Raw genomic sequence first — 16,976 nt, 5'->3', positions numbered from 1 at the left:
AATAGTAAACTGTAGTGTTATTAATAAATAAGACTATATCATGAATGTTTCTTGATATTGTATGTTGTTCTAGTGTACTATGTATTAGAAAAGTAGTGCACTGTTGTAGTGTCTATAATAGTGTTTGTATGAAAACCTTATTGTATGAGTGCCTGGAATCCACCAATTGTAGTGTAAAATAGTGTATTGTAGTTTCATTATTTAAAATAAAACTCTTTGTATGAATGCCTGGAATCCACCAGCTGTAGTGTAAAATAGTGTACTGTAGTTTCATTACTTAAAATAAAACCTTTGAAGTAGTGTTAATCCCGTAAACAAATGTTTTCGTTGATACTATTGTGAGTTTCATATAACCAGGCTTGATATGACCTAGTGACCTCTACGACGTTCTTCAGGCATCAGAATGCTATGACATTTGTCACCTCAGGCCTGCCGGCCTAGCTGTTGCAAGCAGCTCAGGTGCGGGACTGTCAGTCCCGTATAGATCTATACACAAATTCACGCTCTCTCTCCAGGAGACTCTGGTTATAATTTATAGGACTTGAACCAGTACCCTGATGGGTACCCCAAAGTAGTGCCTCACAACCCTGTATGTATTAACTAGTTTACGTGTAGTGTAGTAGTGTTCTCTTGTACTTGAAATTGTATGTATAACCTTGTAGTAGTATACTTTGTAATGTAAAATAATTATACTTAAATAATTATTTAGTAGTGTATCCTTGAATTAGTGGAATAAAGTAGTGTTCCATAAACTATACCTAGTATAGTTTATATACTTGTTTCTGTATAGTGTTCTTGAGCTTGTAAAATAGTGTAGTGTCTCCCAAACTATACCTATTATAGTTTAAATGTATGTTCTTGTATTGTTTATTGAACTTAGCAAAATAGTGTAGCGATTCATAAACTATAGTTTAAATGTATATCCTGTAATGAACTGAAACATTTGCAATTTAATAGTGTGCATAAAGTGGTAGTAAAAGATTTATAAAAAAATACCCTTTTGCTCGACATGCTACAAAAGGGATAAAAATATATTTTGATAAATGCAGCGATAAATCGGGTTGGAACAATTGCAAATGGTTTGAAATGATTTGAAATCGTTTGAATGTTAACACAAGAGTCCTTGTGTTTAACTTGTATCCCCCCCCCTCTAAAAACATTGAAAATAGTGAAAACGTAGGGGGTATGAACTCACCTCTAGTGTGTGTTTGAGTCTGAATAGCGGAACTGTAGAGATGATCCTCGGGATAGCGTACATGGAAAGAACGGTATCCTAATATTATTTAAACACGTAATCATATTTAAATTAGCGAAATAATTAATTAAAGTGTTAAACAACACTTAATTTATGTAAGGAATTTCTTACAAAAATTACCGAGAATTGTTTGAAGTGTTGATATGTGTTTTCGGTCTAGCCTTCACCGAAATCCCTTGATTTCAGTCTTAAAACCTCAACCGAGAATCAGGTTCTCGGTCTTAAGGTGTTCTCGGTCCAAGGTGTTTTCGGTCAGCTTGAAGATTTGAAGATTGTTCTTGGTGTTCTTGGTGAAAATTATGAAGATTTGAAGGATTTTTCTTGAAGATATGAAGGTTCTTCTATGATACTTGAGAGCAAAATGGGAGTGTTTTCGATTGAAAAAGTGAGAAAATGATTTATTTTTTGGGGAAAATATATATATCGAGTGGGTTTTCGGCCGGAAAGGGGATTTCGGTCTAGTGGTTCTCGGTGACATTTGCGGTCCGAAGGTTCTCGGCCAAAAAGGGGTTTTCGGTCCGAGGGTTCTCGGTTCCAAAGGAAAAACATGTTGATTTTTAAGTGTATTTTATTCTAAATACTTATATAAAAACATCATTTATATAATTTAAATCATATTTAACCCTTATGTTCTTAACCAAATCAACAAAACACAAATTTTATTTAAAGGGTTGGCCTTTGATTGACTTGAAAATAACGGGTTGTTACATTTTCGTACGAACTCCATTTTCGATGAGTTTTATATCCACACGTTGCTATCGACGAAATATACAACTTTCATTTAGACTTCGTCAGCTAATTTTGACTTTATTTTTAAAGTTATATTTTTAATAGGCTTAGACTGTTAAAGTCCGTTAAAAATTCATAACTCTCTCGTCCGACGTCCGTTCTCGACTGTGTTTATATCTATGGATAGGTATTGATGAGATCAACTCTCGTTTAGATTGTGTTTCCTAACAATCAACCGATTAGAATTTCAATTTCTATGCTCACACTGCTGCACTGAAACTCCGAAAAATCACAACTTTCTCTCACGAAGTCAGATTTGGACCTTCTCTATATGCATGTTATCGGTTTAACGACTACCACAACTTTCATTTAGATCACTTAGGCTAAAAAGTAATTTACCAAAAATTCACTTTCTTTGATACGTAGAGTTGTGTCGGTTTAATCGCGAAATTTCGAAGAAGCTTAACTTCTTCATATGAAGTCTGATTTCAATGTTCTTTATATGTACGAAATCGTTGTCATATATATATTATAAATTTGTTTAAGATTATTTATCCTAAATAATCTTCTATCAAAAAGTCATTTTAGCGCTTATTATATTTTCATTGACTAAACCGAATCTACGGGTGTTACAGGTGATTTGTTATGCCAAAACATGGTGATGAACCATGGTGGCTTTATAGGTCGAACCATGACATTGGTCGATGGTGACGCTAAACGATGTCGGGCCATAATGATGAACCGTTGATGGCTTTGCTTTGTCGGGCCATGGTGTAAGAACCATGGCAGATTTATTATAGCAAGATCATGGTGTAAGAACTATGGTGGATTTATTATACCATATCATGGTGTAAGAACCATGGTTTCGTGTTTATTTTTTTGTTTTTGCATGTTTGTGTCTCATTCATTTGTACATGTCATTGCAAACAATGTCAATGTAAACAATAGGAGCAAGTATCAGGTGTTGACATGTATATATTATAAACAAACACATCCATAAACAAAAATTTCATTTATGCCTTTAACATTTTTTCAGTTTTGTATCATATGAGAGTAATATGCATTTGGTGATGGTCAAATGAGGTTCGTACATGAAATTTTGAAAGATGTATTTGTACATGGTATATGCCTCGTATCTATCCTTGTGTATTTGTATAGTAGTGAATGAAATAATACTATCTATACCAATTACTTTATAGGATCGTGCCTTAACAATAAATTATTGTCTTTTGTGTGCTTAAACATGAACGAGGGGAGAATTTTAAAACGAACAATTAAACGACTATATTTTTAGGAAGTAATAGACCTTTTCACGTTTTTGAGTGATCGATGGGAACGCCTTGTAAATGATGGTCTTCACTTTAATATTTATATATTTTGAAGTTGCAAATATGATGTTGGCGTCAAGAGTGACTTGGAGGTTTGCATGTTCTTCGATAGGATTTCCGATTCTAAGAGGTTTGCATGTTCTTGACCCGGTTATGGAGCATTTTTACGAACAGTTGGTGTGCGAGTTAAGAAGTTTACAATAAAATCTTTTCTTTTTCTTCCGGTTGGAATCCGAATTGATCGGAGGGTGTTTGACATTGCTTTTAGATTGACTTTTTAACTTTTAACTTTTTCAAAAAGTTAAAAAAACCCAAAAGATGTTTGGATAATTGAAAAGTTCTTTTTGAAATGACTTTTTGCAAAGAGTAAAAGAAGGGTTTCAAAAAGTCACAAAAACCTGACTTTTTGTGACTTTAACTATAAAAGTTAATCAAATGTCATTTTGTCTGATCCAAACACTTTTTAAATAGCATCTTTTGCAAAAAGTCCTTTTATTAAAAGTCCTTCTACAAAAAGAACTTTTGATGCTCAAAAGCAATCCCAAACACCCCTGGGGAGAACAAGTTCAATATTGTCCATGGTATATACTTCTGATAAAAAAATAGAGAAACTAGGATCCAAAGAGTTGAACTCCTCACTTAAATCGGTGTAGCGTGTAGATCAGAAGGAGTCGTTGGCATGCTTTTGAGAATTGGTAATGCGTATCACTCGACAACTTCAATATTATTACTTAGACTATCGTAACCTGCATTGTTGTCTTCTCAAAATTTTATGAGTGGCTTCTTGTAGGTTGTCAAGCATCCTTAATATCATTTTCAATTACCGACAGACAAATCCAACTCCCATTTTTTATGTGCGTATATTGAGCACTGGAGTATTTCCTTTCTTGAACATTCTTTTGTTTTCTTACAAAACAATGTAAAACGCTTCTTCCTTTTTTTGATAAAAAAATGTCAATATGAATGGGGTGCTATATGGGATGACATCAGGGGATCGAATAAAAGAAAAGGATAAAATGTGGTTATGGACACGTGTGAAGTATGGCTTCAATTCTTCATTTATTTATGATATAAAACTTACACAAGATCAAGAATGTGTACTACCATTAATGCTTGGAGTATATTTTTTACAAGGTGGCTCTTATAATTATAGGATATTTTGGTGATAGAATATGGTAACTTGCGCCTTTTGTGAATACGAGAAAGAAAAGAAAAAGTGAGTACGGGAACCTTTTGTGAATACGAGAAAGAAAAGAAAAAGTGAGTAATAGTAATAGGGGTTGCAGAAATTTTTTTTTTTTGTCAAACATAATATAAAACATTAAAAAAAAGATTCCGGTCAAACATAATATAAAACATCTAATACAAATTTTTTTTCTGGTTAAACATAATATAACAACGATCTGTTAGAATTTAAAATTGTCCTCTTCGTGCAAACATCTTTTAAAACCGTTCCAGTACTTTTTCATTCTCAACTTTCGCAAGTGCTTCGGTCTCGACATTACAAAGCAATGCGTCGTTCAAAAATTCATCGCCAATTTTGTTACGCAGGTCGGTCTTCAAGAGCTTCATCTTTGAAAAACATTTTTCTACACTTGCGGTCGCTACGGGTAATATCAAAGCCAACTTTAAAAACTTATAAACCAAAGGATAAGACCGATGCTTCCCCGTACTAACCATCAAACGAGAAAGGTCGGAAATTCCTTTCAAACTAGTGAAACGCTCATCTTTGATGAAAGAGTGATAAAATATCTCAAGTTGTCCTTCAAGGTCTATCATATCTGAATCATCAAAGTCATACTTGTATAACTTACCCGTTCAATAACTTTGATTTGTCAAATTGTGCAAATGAATCACAATGGCTCAAAACACCCATGTATTCTAGTAATTGGGTGCTTGTTTCACTAAATCGATCCCGATATTCTGTAAGTTGCATATCTACCACCGTGTTGAAGATTTCAACCTCAAAACGAAATCACGAATAACGATCGAACGAATTTTGGAGTTTGGACGCAGGAAGTCGAGTAGTCGATCTGTCGAAGTGTAATTGTGTTTTTTTTCTTTGTACCGATAATACACAATTACACACACAATTAATTAGGATTGGACTATCTTTTTTACAAGCAATTAGCCCAATTGCTAATTTATCCAATTAAGTTTTATTTTGGGCTTTGGGCAATTGGACTATTAGACAATAATTGATTAAAATATTGGGCTCGTTATTATTATTTTTTCGTTTGGTAATTCCCGATAGAGTGACAATATTTTTTTTATGTAGTTGCACAAAAAAAATTTAGTAGTTGCACGATTTTTTTTACGTAGCGGCACAATAGGTAAAAAAATTTTAAAAAAAAAACTAAATTTTTTCTACTACGTACGCGGAAGCTAGGTGTTGCCGGTGCCACACCGGGCACCTAGCTAGGACCGCCCCTGGGTGTCGCTGGGGTGATGTTCATCTTTAAGGTACAATAAAATCAAAGATCCAATAAGGACTTCCAGGTACAGTCTTCATGTGTATCTCTTCTTGCAAAACATAAACACGGAAGCATAAACTTTGGATCTTTAATCCCCAGTTGATCTCAAGAGCTCTTTCTAAAATCCCTCAGCAAACCCTAAACGAATTTACATATGTATTTTGTATGTCTTGATCTGCTCCTTATCACATGTATATATAGATAGAGATATACCTCATAACATGTATATATATATATATATATATATATATATATATATATATATATATATATATGGAGATATATTGTAATATGTGAGAGATGGAAAGCATCTTGAGGATCTTGAGTCAAACTGGGAACTCAACCCACAAGATAAGTAAATATTTTATAAATCGGTCCATCAACAATTTACCATAATAACTAGATTTAATGATAACATTACATATATATGATGTGGTCCCATAATTATCTAACAATCTCCCACTAGACCACGAATATATAAATGTACGTATAAATGTATAAGCACTTTAATGAATGTTATCATAATATCGGTACCCTTAAACAATCACATCCACTAATCATAATAGTATAGGATCAAAGCGGTCGTCGTTACAATTACGTAACTAAACCTATCAATTGTCACATATACGTATAACTAACGACATAGATTAAACATGATGTGTGATTTTGAAATCTAAATAGATTTCCAACGAGTTCCTATTTAACTTGAAGTGAGATCAAACTTCAAATAAGTGCAACTAATAATGGAGTTAACCGAATTCATAATTTTGTACAAAAAACATAAATGTTCTTAAACAAAATATAAAGCACCATAAAACTCCCACTAAAACCAAATATCACACCAACGTGTGTAGTATGCTCATGAAAGACCTAGGAAGGTAATCCCTTTATAGTGGATATGCTTTCATGGAGTTTTTTCATATGTGCTAAATATATATATATATATATATATATATATATATATATATATAGAGAGAGAGAGAGAGAGAGAGCTAGGTTCAAATGTGGATTGATATCTATTGTGCGGATGTGTGGACAATGCTATTCTGTGAGAATGACAAAGAAAATATATTATTTGATAATGTGAATATGTTCAATGTTACATAACTATTGTCATTATCACGTATTCTCACCAATTAAATCGTCTATAAGGTTATTATAGACATTTTTTTTATTATTCACATTCTATCAGAATGTTGTCAGGATGTTATTGAGTCGTATTCTGTAATAACGATAATGAGTGAAAAACGATGTGTGGTAACAAAAATGAATAAGAATTAGTGAGAATGAATGGAAATGACAATAATTGTGTGAGGTTGAACGTATTCACATTACTAAACAACTTATTCTTTTAGTAATTCTCATAGAATAACATTGTCCACACGTCCGCACAATAGTTGTTCATCCACATTATAACCTAGCCCTATATATATATATATATATATATATATATATATATATATATATATATATATATATATATATATATATATTTCCATTTTGCACTATTGTGTTAACAAAGGAAACTTGATGTCAATATGTTTTGACTTAATAGAACTTATGTTGTTGGAATATAACATTGTTGACTTATTATCAAAACTTTAGTGGTCTTTCAATACCAATAATGTGTAGCCTCGTGACAAATTTTCCGCAACCATATTCCATCCTACAAATTATGTTGCCGTTATGGAAGAAGCTACTGAAGTCTATTCCATGAAATGGCTCATCATGCTAAAATGTAAAAGTATCCCGATATGGACCGGTAACCATTTTGACATCTAATAAAATCATATTCTTTATAAAAATGATCTCCAAAACATCTGATTTCCTATGGTTGAGCATATAGCCTTTTGTTATATATAGATATCTCAAAATCCATTTGGTTGCTCTCTTATGATCCAAACTTGGGTTGCGTAGATATCTGACCAAAAGCAGAGAGATAAATTTACTATCACTCAATCTGTGATACACAAAATCATCTACTGTAATTACCTCAAAACCAAAAGAGATAATAAATTGATGAAACGTTGGTACCACGCATAGGATATCCAAAGTTGAGGTTGTTGAGTTTGTGTATTCTAAATAGGAGATTGAATAACATTGCCGATCACTGATTCATAATATGCATTAGGGTTGTGCATGGGTCGGTTTGGGTCGGTTTTGGACCCAAACCCAACCCAACCCATAAGTGGTCGGTTTCTGGTTTTCAGAACCCAATAGGATCGGTTTCTGGTCGGTTCGGTTTCTCGGGTTTTGAGGTTGGTTTGGGCGGTTTTTCGATTTCTTGGGTTCAACCCTTACATTCACGGGTTTTGGGTTTAAACCCATGGGTTTTGGGTTTTAACCTATTTTCCATAAATGAAGCAACAAGTTAAATACTTCAAAAAACACCAAATTTATGTTACATACTTCAAAAAACATGAGTCTTACAACAAATAGTCTATTACAAGTTACAACCAAAGCCCGAAATAGCTATTACAACAAAAAAAAAATCAAGTATGGGTCGGTTTCTTGGGTTGGATGGGTCGGTTTCTTGGGGAGGTTTGTCGGTTTTAAGTATGGGTCGGTTTCTTGGGTTGTATGGGTCGGTTTCTGGGTAAAAACCGAAACCGAACCCGATTTTTCGGTTTTTAAAAAATTCAAACCCTAACAGTCGGTTTTGCTTCGATTTCGGTTTTTTTGGTTTCGATTTCGTCGGTTTTAATCGGTTTCTCGGTTTCTTGGTTTGGGTTTGCTCACCCCTAATATGCATACTATCAAAATCAATAATAGGAATCAAGATTGATTCCTCTTTAAGGAAAATGTTTTAACCTTGTTTCACCCCCAAACTCAACATCCTTAAAGAATGTTGCGCTATCCAAAATTCAAGGTCAATATCCATGCAATTGAGAACTAACATAATGCCCTCATTCCATTCCTTAAAGTTAATCTCAATGAGTACATGAATCATAAATGTGATCAGTGTTAGCAGAGATAATACCATAATTCAAATTTGTTGTTTTGAGAACATAAGCAAATCTATTTTTATGCTCATTAATCCATAAACCGTAATCAATAAATTCAATTTATGACATCGTTACAAGGTATCAACACAACATTAATATCAATTCTTTGGGCAGTAATACTAATTTGCAAGAGATATCATTGTTTTATAGATAAAAATTAACAATAAATAATGTCAATTAACAAGCCCCTCTTTGGATTGACTTATTAATCACATGGAACTAAAAAAAATCGTCACATGTTTACACCACATATATGTTTATTCGGCCAAATATCAGTCTACCTTTGGGTCGGCTAATACACGCATTAATAAACACATAAACTACAAATTTTGATTTTAAAAATTGACAATATATCATGTCAATTAATAAGCTCCTCTTTGGATTGACTTATTAATGACATGTAACCTAAAAATTATCGCATATTTATCATCAAACATTTGTTTATCCGGCCAAATATTATCCTACCTTTGGGTCGATTAATATTCGCATTAACAAACACATAAACTATAAAATTTAATAATAAACATTGACAATAAATCATGTCAATTTATAGGCCCCTCTTTGGATTGACTTATTAATGATATGTAACCTAAAAAATTGTCATATGTTTATTATCATATATGTGTTTATTCGATAAAATATCAACCTGTCTTTGGGTCGATTGATATCTGCAAAACATGCAAACCATAATATTTAGATTCTTAAAAAATAATTTTCACAAAAGGGATCACTTTGGTGATATATTGTGCTAACAAATTTATCAAGAAAATAAATAATATCATAAATGAAATTATTGACAACCCATAAATAATAATAATAATAATTTAACCGTATAAACAGAATACAAATCTATTCACTTTCGAAATAGCATCAATTAACGGCTATGAAACTGAGTACTTTTAAAAAATGAGAATGCTTCTTTTAATTTACACAATAAAGGCTTCATAACAAATAAACCATAAAGTACATAAAAAACTCTTTTGAAGCAATACGAAAAGTAAATAAACAAAGTACCATTTTCAAATTGAATATTATAATGAGAAGGTGCATGTTGATTTCATTATCATCTTCAGATCTCAAGAACTAAGGTTGTATTTTCCAGTTGATCTCAAGAGCTCTCTCTAAAACCATTTAGCAAACCCTAAATGAATATACATGTGTATTTTGTGTGTCTTGATCTGCTCATCATCACATGTATATATAGATGGAGATATACCCTAATGTGAGAGATGGAAGGGATCTTAAGGATCTTAGTCAAACCGACAACTCAACCCACAAGGTAAGTAAATATTGTATAAATCGGTCCATCAACAACTTATATTCTTACCATACTAACTGGATTTAATTATACCATTACACACACACACACACACACACACATATATATATATATATATATATATATATATATATATATATATGATGTGGTCCCGTATATATATATATATATATATATATATATATATATATATATATATATACGAAGATCTAAAAAGCTTGGGTAGCTGAACCGTTTATGCCTGACCCATAGACGCTCGAACCATGTATGCCCGAACTATGTGTGACCGAAGTAGAGACGAACCGTAGATGCCCGAATCATTCATACCTGAACCACGGATACCGAACCATGGTTCAGTCTTCATGGGTACCGAGCTTCTTTTTAGCATGCATTTCTTTCTTTTGTTGATATTGATGTTAGGAAAAGCATGTGGTCATTTTCAAATTTGGAATATCCAATAATTGGTTTAATCGATGAAGAATTTATCAATGAGAAGAATGAAAACTGTATCATTGGTGTTGGATCGATAAATCTGATTTGTATATACCGAACCCATATTACTGAACCATAGATAACCACAGTGTCATACATCAATGACTGAAGCATAGTGGTCCGTATATACCGAACCACAGGTAACCGGAGCATATGTACCGAACCACTGCTGACTGAAGTGTAGATGCCCGAGTCACAAACAACCGTAGCATAGCAGTTATGGATTGATCTTGATTTCATTCAAGTATTTCATCGAGCATATGAGGCGCACGACTCATCCTTCTCTCCTTTAGTTTGGACATATGTTAAATTCGTCCTTTTTCAGCCGAATAGATAACAGGTGTGCGCAGAGAGAAAATAGATATATCGCTGATATATTTTAACCAAATGCTAAGATGGAATTGTCCTGCAACATTAATTGGTAACAACCCCTGCTCTTTCACTCGTCTTCCACTTCGTGTTCGAAATGAATAATCATTTTTTTGCTCAATAGCTTGATGCGAATGGATTGACTTTTAGGAGCGAAGGTTGCAACAGCTCCTAGAACATGTGGATTCAAAGTGGAATAACCCGGAAATTGAGAACTGCAGTGTGAGAACTTGGATCGCTTATCCCTGATTGAGTCTCATCTTCAATGTTGGAAATACTCAAAGAGCTTATAAGACCTTGAATTTGGTTTCTTTCAAGGGTTTTTGGCACTGTAGCACAACACAGTTTTGCGAATTTACACATTTAGTCACTCACGTTTTATTTTTATGTGTAATAGATCCTTAAACTTACAAAATACATGTCAATTACATCATTTTTAACCAGGCAACCTGATGAACTGGTTACTTGTTGACATGTTAATTAAAATATAACTCAAAAACAATTTCCTATTATTCCACATCAGAAATACTCACACATGTATTGTCATTCTTCCTTCCACGACACTCTCCTCCTCTTGTATTGGCAATCTTCCCTCCACGTCACTCTCCTCCTCTTCTCTGGCGAACTTCTTCTTGGATTCACCAATTACGATTCCCAAAGGGAGCTCAAAGCCCTCATCAGATTAATTCAAACCAAAGGAAAAGATCAATCAAGACCAAAATTTGGCTCTCCAAGAACGCCCCATATTGGAAGCTTGGTTTGTATAGGCATGTATTCGATGAATATATGCTCTAGATTTTCACAAGTGTTGATAAGCAACGCGACGAGCCCTTCACCTCGTCCACCCAACGTAGTTTCTGACCCGGTCCAGCTGAACCACCACCACCTCTTGGTCCATGGGGTCTCATCCTATTTGGTGGTCCAGTATGTCCATTTGGTTTCACGTGATCACCAGGTGGCTGGATGAAAGAACCCTTTTCACACACTCGATATTGTTACTTCAAAACATCCTACATGCATATTCATAAACATATTTTATAGATATATGGTCTTACTACAAAAGACTGGATACAAACCGACTATTAAGACTATTACAAAGTGTTATATTTATTACATAACTACCCAGGATATTATAGTTTTATACATACATGAACACTAATACAAAAGTAATAGTATAAACTATTCTAAATCTTCCAACATTATATGACTATACTGGATGCTTATTTCCTGCAATTTTTAAACACTGAGAGGGGTAAGCGGTGACGTTTAGTGAGTTCAATAATAGATACAATATAACGTAATGACATATATATACATCAATATGGTAGAAGCAAAGGGGAACAGGGAACAACAAAGGCATATGTGAATCATGTGACAAGCTTTCCATATATATCAATGATTTGATTCAAAGATATACAATCAATGAGACATAAGAATTTCAATACTTGAAATACATCAATAAAGCTCGGCCCAAATGGCATAGAAGACATACAATTTCTGATTAACATTTTGGTAGATTTCAGGCTTTTAGCCCTATCTAACCTTCTGCCAATGCCATATGGGTAGAAGTCATTCTCTTGCGAGATATGCTCTACACGGCCAGAGGCTACATACCAATACCACTGTGAATCTAAGTCCTTTCACTGATCACATGGCCAAAGGTACAACTTTGCTATCAAAATAGCACGGAATAATAACACGTGAAAATAACATGGAAAAACACATAGCATATCTAACACATAACATATAACTGTTCCTATATATTAAACTCACCGTGAAATAGTCGGATGTTGCGATGAAATTACCCCTAAAGAGCGTTTTTGCCGGTAGAATCTGACTAAACACTATCAGCAGCTAGCGATCATCGGCTCTGGAAAATAGCTCAAAATCAGAAATACGAGAGAGAGGGTTGCGTTTTTGCGTAAACGAAAGTAAGAGGGCTGACCCTCTATTTATAGGTCAAAATTTGAGGTTCACGTCGTGAGTTTGATCTCGGCCATCCCCTAGGCTTGCCGTGTGTCTTCTAGGCTTGAGAGGTGTCGTTCAAGTAGTTCACGTCGTGGACCATGCTTGTTCACGTCGTGAACGCAGTCAGGTCTAGAAGTTTGTGCTCCGAACTTCAAAAATCCATATCTTTCGCATACGAGCTCCGTTTTTTACGTTCTTTATATTCACGCGTAGGTGAAATTATGCTCTACAACTTTCGTTTAGACTCCGTCGGCTAATTTTGACTTTATTTTTAAAGTTATATTTTTAACGGTCCGAGATAGGAAAAGTCCGTTAAAAATTCATAACTTCTTCATCCGACGTCTGTTTTTGTCTGTCTTTTTACCGTTGTACTACTATTGACGAGACCTTCGATTCTCGTTTAGGTTGTATCGGCTAAAACTCACTCGATCTTTATTTCGAGTTTTTAGTTGTATACTGTTATACTGAAACTTAGAAAATCATAACTTCCTCATACGAAGTCAGATTTGGACGTTCTTTTTATGAAAATTATCGGTTTAATTGATAATACGAATTTCATTTAGATCACTAAGGCTAAAAAGTAGTTTATCAAAAACTCACTTTTTAAGTCATAAGGCGTCGTGCTGGTTCTGTCGCGAAACTTCGGTAAGTCATAACTTCTTCGTTATAACTCGGATTTCGATGAGGTTTTCGCCAAAATATTTCTAACGAAATTATCTACAACTTTTAATAACATTATTTTCATTTATTTCCAACTTTATATTTTCGTTAATTTCAATAGTTGGCTTTTGATTGGAATTTCATAAGACTTCAAATATTTTCCGAGTGATTCTAAACATAGTTTTACTTCAATTTTCGAAAAAAAACTATATGTTAGAACTCAACGTTTAAGATCATATAATATTTCATAATATTATTCACTTTTTAAACTAACAAAACACGATAACTGAACGTGTATGTTACACTGGATCCGTCTTTAAGATCCGAAAATGTCACAGACATTTCTTTAGGCATAACGTTTTCGAAAATAATTTGATTATAATCGCGAATTTTGTGAAATTCGATTTTTTTGTGCCTAAATCCATCAAATGCTTGATAATTTGATGATAATCGTGAAGCCCTAGATGATGCATTTCATGGACTTCGTCTGTAACAAAGATGAATACAACATCTTCGGTTCTGACGTTTCCTGGTTATAGAGAAGGACTAGAGAAATATGGCAGAATTGTGAGATCCCCGACACCGGCGCTTCAACTTTTAACGTCGAATCTGAAGATGACGATGGAGAACACGTCGCCGTTTGTTGATAGGAGGGGAAGTAGCAGGAATGGAGACGACATGAAGCGACTGGAAACGACGGTGAGGGATGGACGCCACCTCGTCCAAGTGGTGATTAGAGCCAAGCCCCATCTGTTGAGGTACGTACGCTTCCATCTTTTTGTCTGTAAGGTTTTAGGGAATTTGAAATATAGTCAGGAGGTGTATTGATTGCAATGTCAAGCTGATTTTTCAAGGTTTTGCTGATGTGATTTACACACTGTTTGTCGCCAAAGTTTAGGTCGGAAAAGGGGTTTACCAAAGCATAGTAATTTTGACTTTAAATGATTGCATATTATTTTGACTTTAAATGATGAATAATGATGAATACTTTTAACACATGGCATTAACTTGAATTTATTTTTCCACGTACGATGTCAGGTAACCGGAGTTAACCTGGAAACATAATAGTTTGGAGGTCAAACCCCGTGAAATTCAACTTTAAGGATCTATTACGCATAAAAAAAAGCTGGAGTGATTAAATGTGTAGATTCGTCAGACTTTGTTGTGCTACAGTGTCAAAAAAAACCCTTCTTTCAATGTTCTCCATTGTTTGTGTCATCATCATAGCTTGCCCTTCCTTTTTTTTATCGATACTCGAAAAGAAGAATACACAAGGTCCTTTGTTGGGTATATAGGATGGAGAAAAAAATAAAACATTGTTAAATTGAAGGTGGACCGATGTTTCAAAGAATAGAACTTAAAATATATCGGTTGTGTAGATTGGATTTTAGAACACCTGAGTTTTTTTTTCTTTTTTTTTTTTTTTTTTTTTGGGAAGGAGGTAAATCGAGTAAGCTTTTAAGACCAGCTAAATTAAGACGCATAGAAATTTCAATTTTTTCGACTGATCCACAGGTTGTCATCGAGAAGACCACTTTTGATAGAAATGGGTACTACTTTTAATGCGTCTGGTACAACTTAGCAGCTTTTGACAAGAGACTAACTTAGCTATATGTTTTTTTTATAACCTTAGGCCTTTTCCAATGCATTGAACTCTTAAGAGTTCAATGGATTGTTACATCAGCATTCCACTAACTATACAATTTTATCTATTAAACTCTACATTTTATTAAACTCTTAAGATTTCAATGAATTGCCACATCAGCATTTTATTATATTTTTTTTATAAATAATATTAATAAATAATACTAGAATTTTACATTAATTATAAATTAAAAGATACAATTACAAAATATTAATTAAAGATTACAATTAGGAATTAAAAATTACGAATAATATATTAAATAAAAAGTAAATTATTGAATATAAACTAAAATAAATTATAAATCAGAAAAATTATGATATATATAGTTTGTTTATGAAAGAAAAAAAAATCAAATGTTAAGTTCTATATAAATTGTTATATATTAAAATACAAAAAAAAAAAAAAAAAAAAGGAAAATCCCATTACACCGTTGAATGGGGATTAAACCCTCCATTCATTAAACTCCTCCTACAATACCAAATTTAACCATTGAACGCCACATCACCTTACTTTTGCTCATTAAACTCTTCATTGAGTGCCCATTTGGGATGGCCTTACAACTCACACTTGGTGATAGCTTTCTTGAAAGTTACTTTATGTAAGTATTGTTTTTAAGGGTTGTCAAATAGAAACTTGCCTTTTCAAATTTATGGTTACTAAAACATGTCAATATTACTTCTTATGACACACCATGTACAACTTGGTACTGCATAATTATTTGGAAGAATTTTGATGTCTACGATATACGTATCTTAATACTGACAAATTCCTAAATATCTAACACTCCTTGTGTTAAAAAGATAGATGTGAATTTCCATTTATTCCAGCTTGCATAGGAAGAAATGGGGTTCTTCTCGTTTATATATGGGTTTTTATAAGAAAATTTTGAAGCAAATACATATGTATGTGGGTTTTTAGAAAACATAATATGTATACTGGTTTTTAGAAAACATAACCTTGGAGAAAAGATCTTTGGACCGTGTTGGCCTCTACTGAACCCATATTTGTAGATAAAGCCTTTGAAGAACAGATATGTAGAGATCTTTGAAGAGATGAAACTGAAACTCGTGAAGCATCACTATTTGCTCGGAGTCCCACGGATGTCACCACTTGATGTAACCCGAAAAATCGTCATGAGGTTGATCGAGTCGAGATCTCGGATGTGTGCTTCGGTGCCGCTAGCGAGCCCCGATTTGTTCCCTGTTACATTCATAAACGAGGATCGATAGAGTCGCCTCAGGACCGGCCTCCGACGATCAAGTTAGTATCGATATGAAATGGGGGTCGGGTCCTTCGAGTGGAAGGAACCTGATTGTATGTAGAGAGAGGGAGAGAGAGAAAGAGAGAGAGTTAGAACTTACTTTAGGATGTGGGTTGAGAGGTATATATATATATATATATATATATATATATATATATATATATATATTGTGCATTGGAGAGTATCTTTTTATCTGGGAGAATAAGTTTATAGTTGTGCATTGGAAAGGTAAGTGTATGAGTTGTACCTCAGGTGATGGGTGTACCCTTTTGTCTTGGGAATGAGCAAATAGGAAATAGCCGAACCATAGGAAAATGGTTGAATCATCGGGAAATTGCCGATGAGATATGTATATCAACACTCATCAACCCAATCAATTATGGGTTCATTTTAGTGGTATAAATAGACACTCATGTTATTGTCATTGACATAAGTTTCTTTAAGAAAATGTATGTTATCAACATCATTGTCCAATCTTTTTATACCATCAGACAAGCTTTCATTGTTGGGG

This window comes from Lactuca virosa, chromosome 2, assembly GCF_052849685.1.
Source record: "Lactuca virosa cultivar CGN04683 chromosome 2, Lactuca_virosa_CGN04683_v6, whole genome shotgun sequence".
NCBI classification, from domain to species: domain Eukaryota; kingdom Viridiplantae; phylum Streptophyta; class Magnoliopsida; order Asterales; family Asteraceae; genus Lactuca; species Lactuca virosa.
This window is presented reverse-complemented; position numbering follows the sequence as displayed.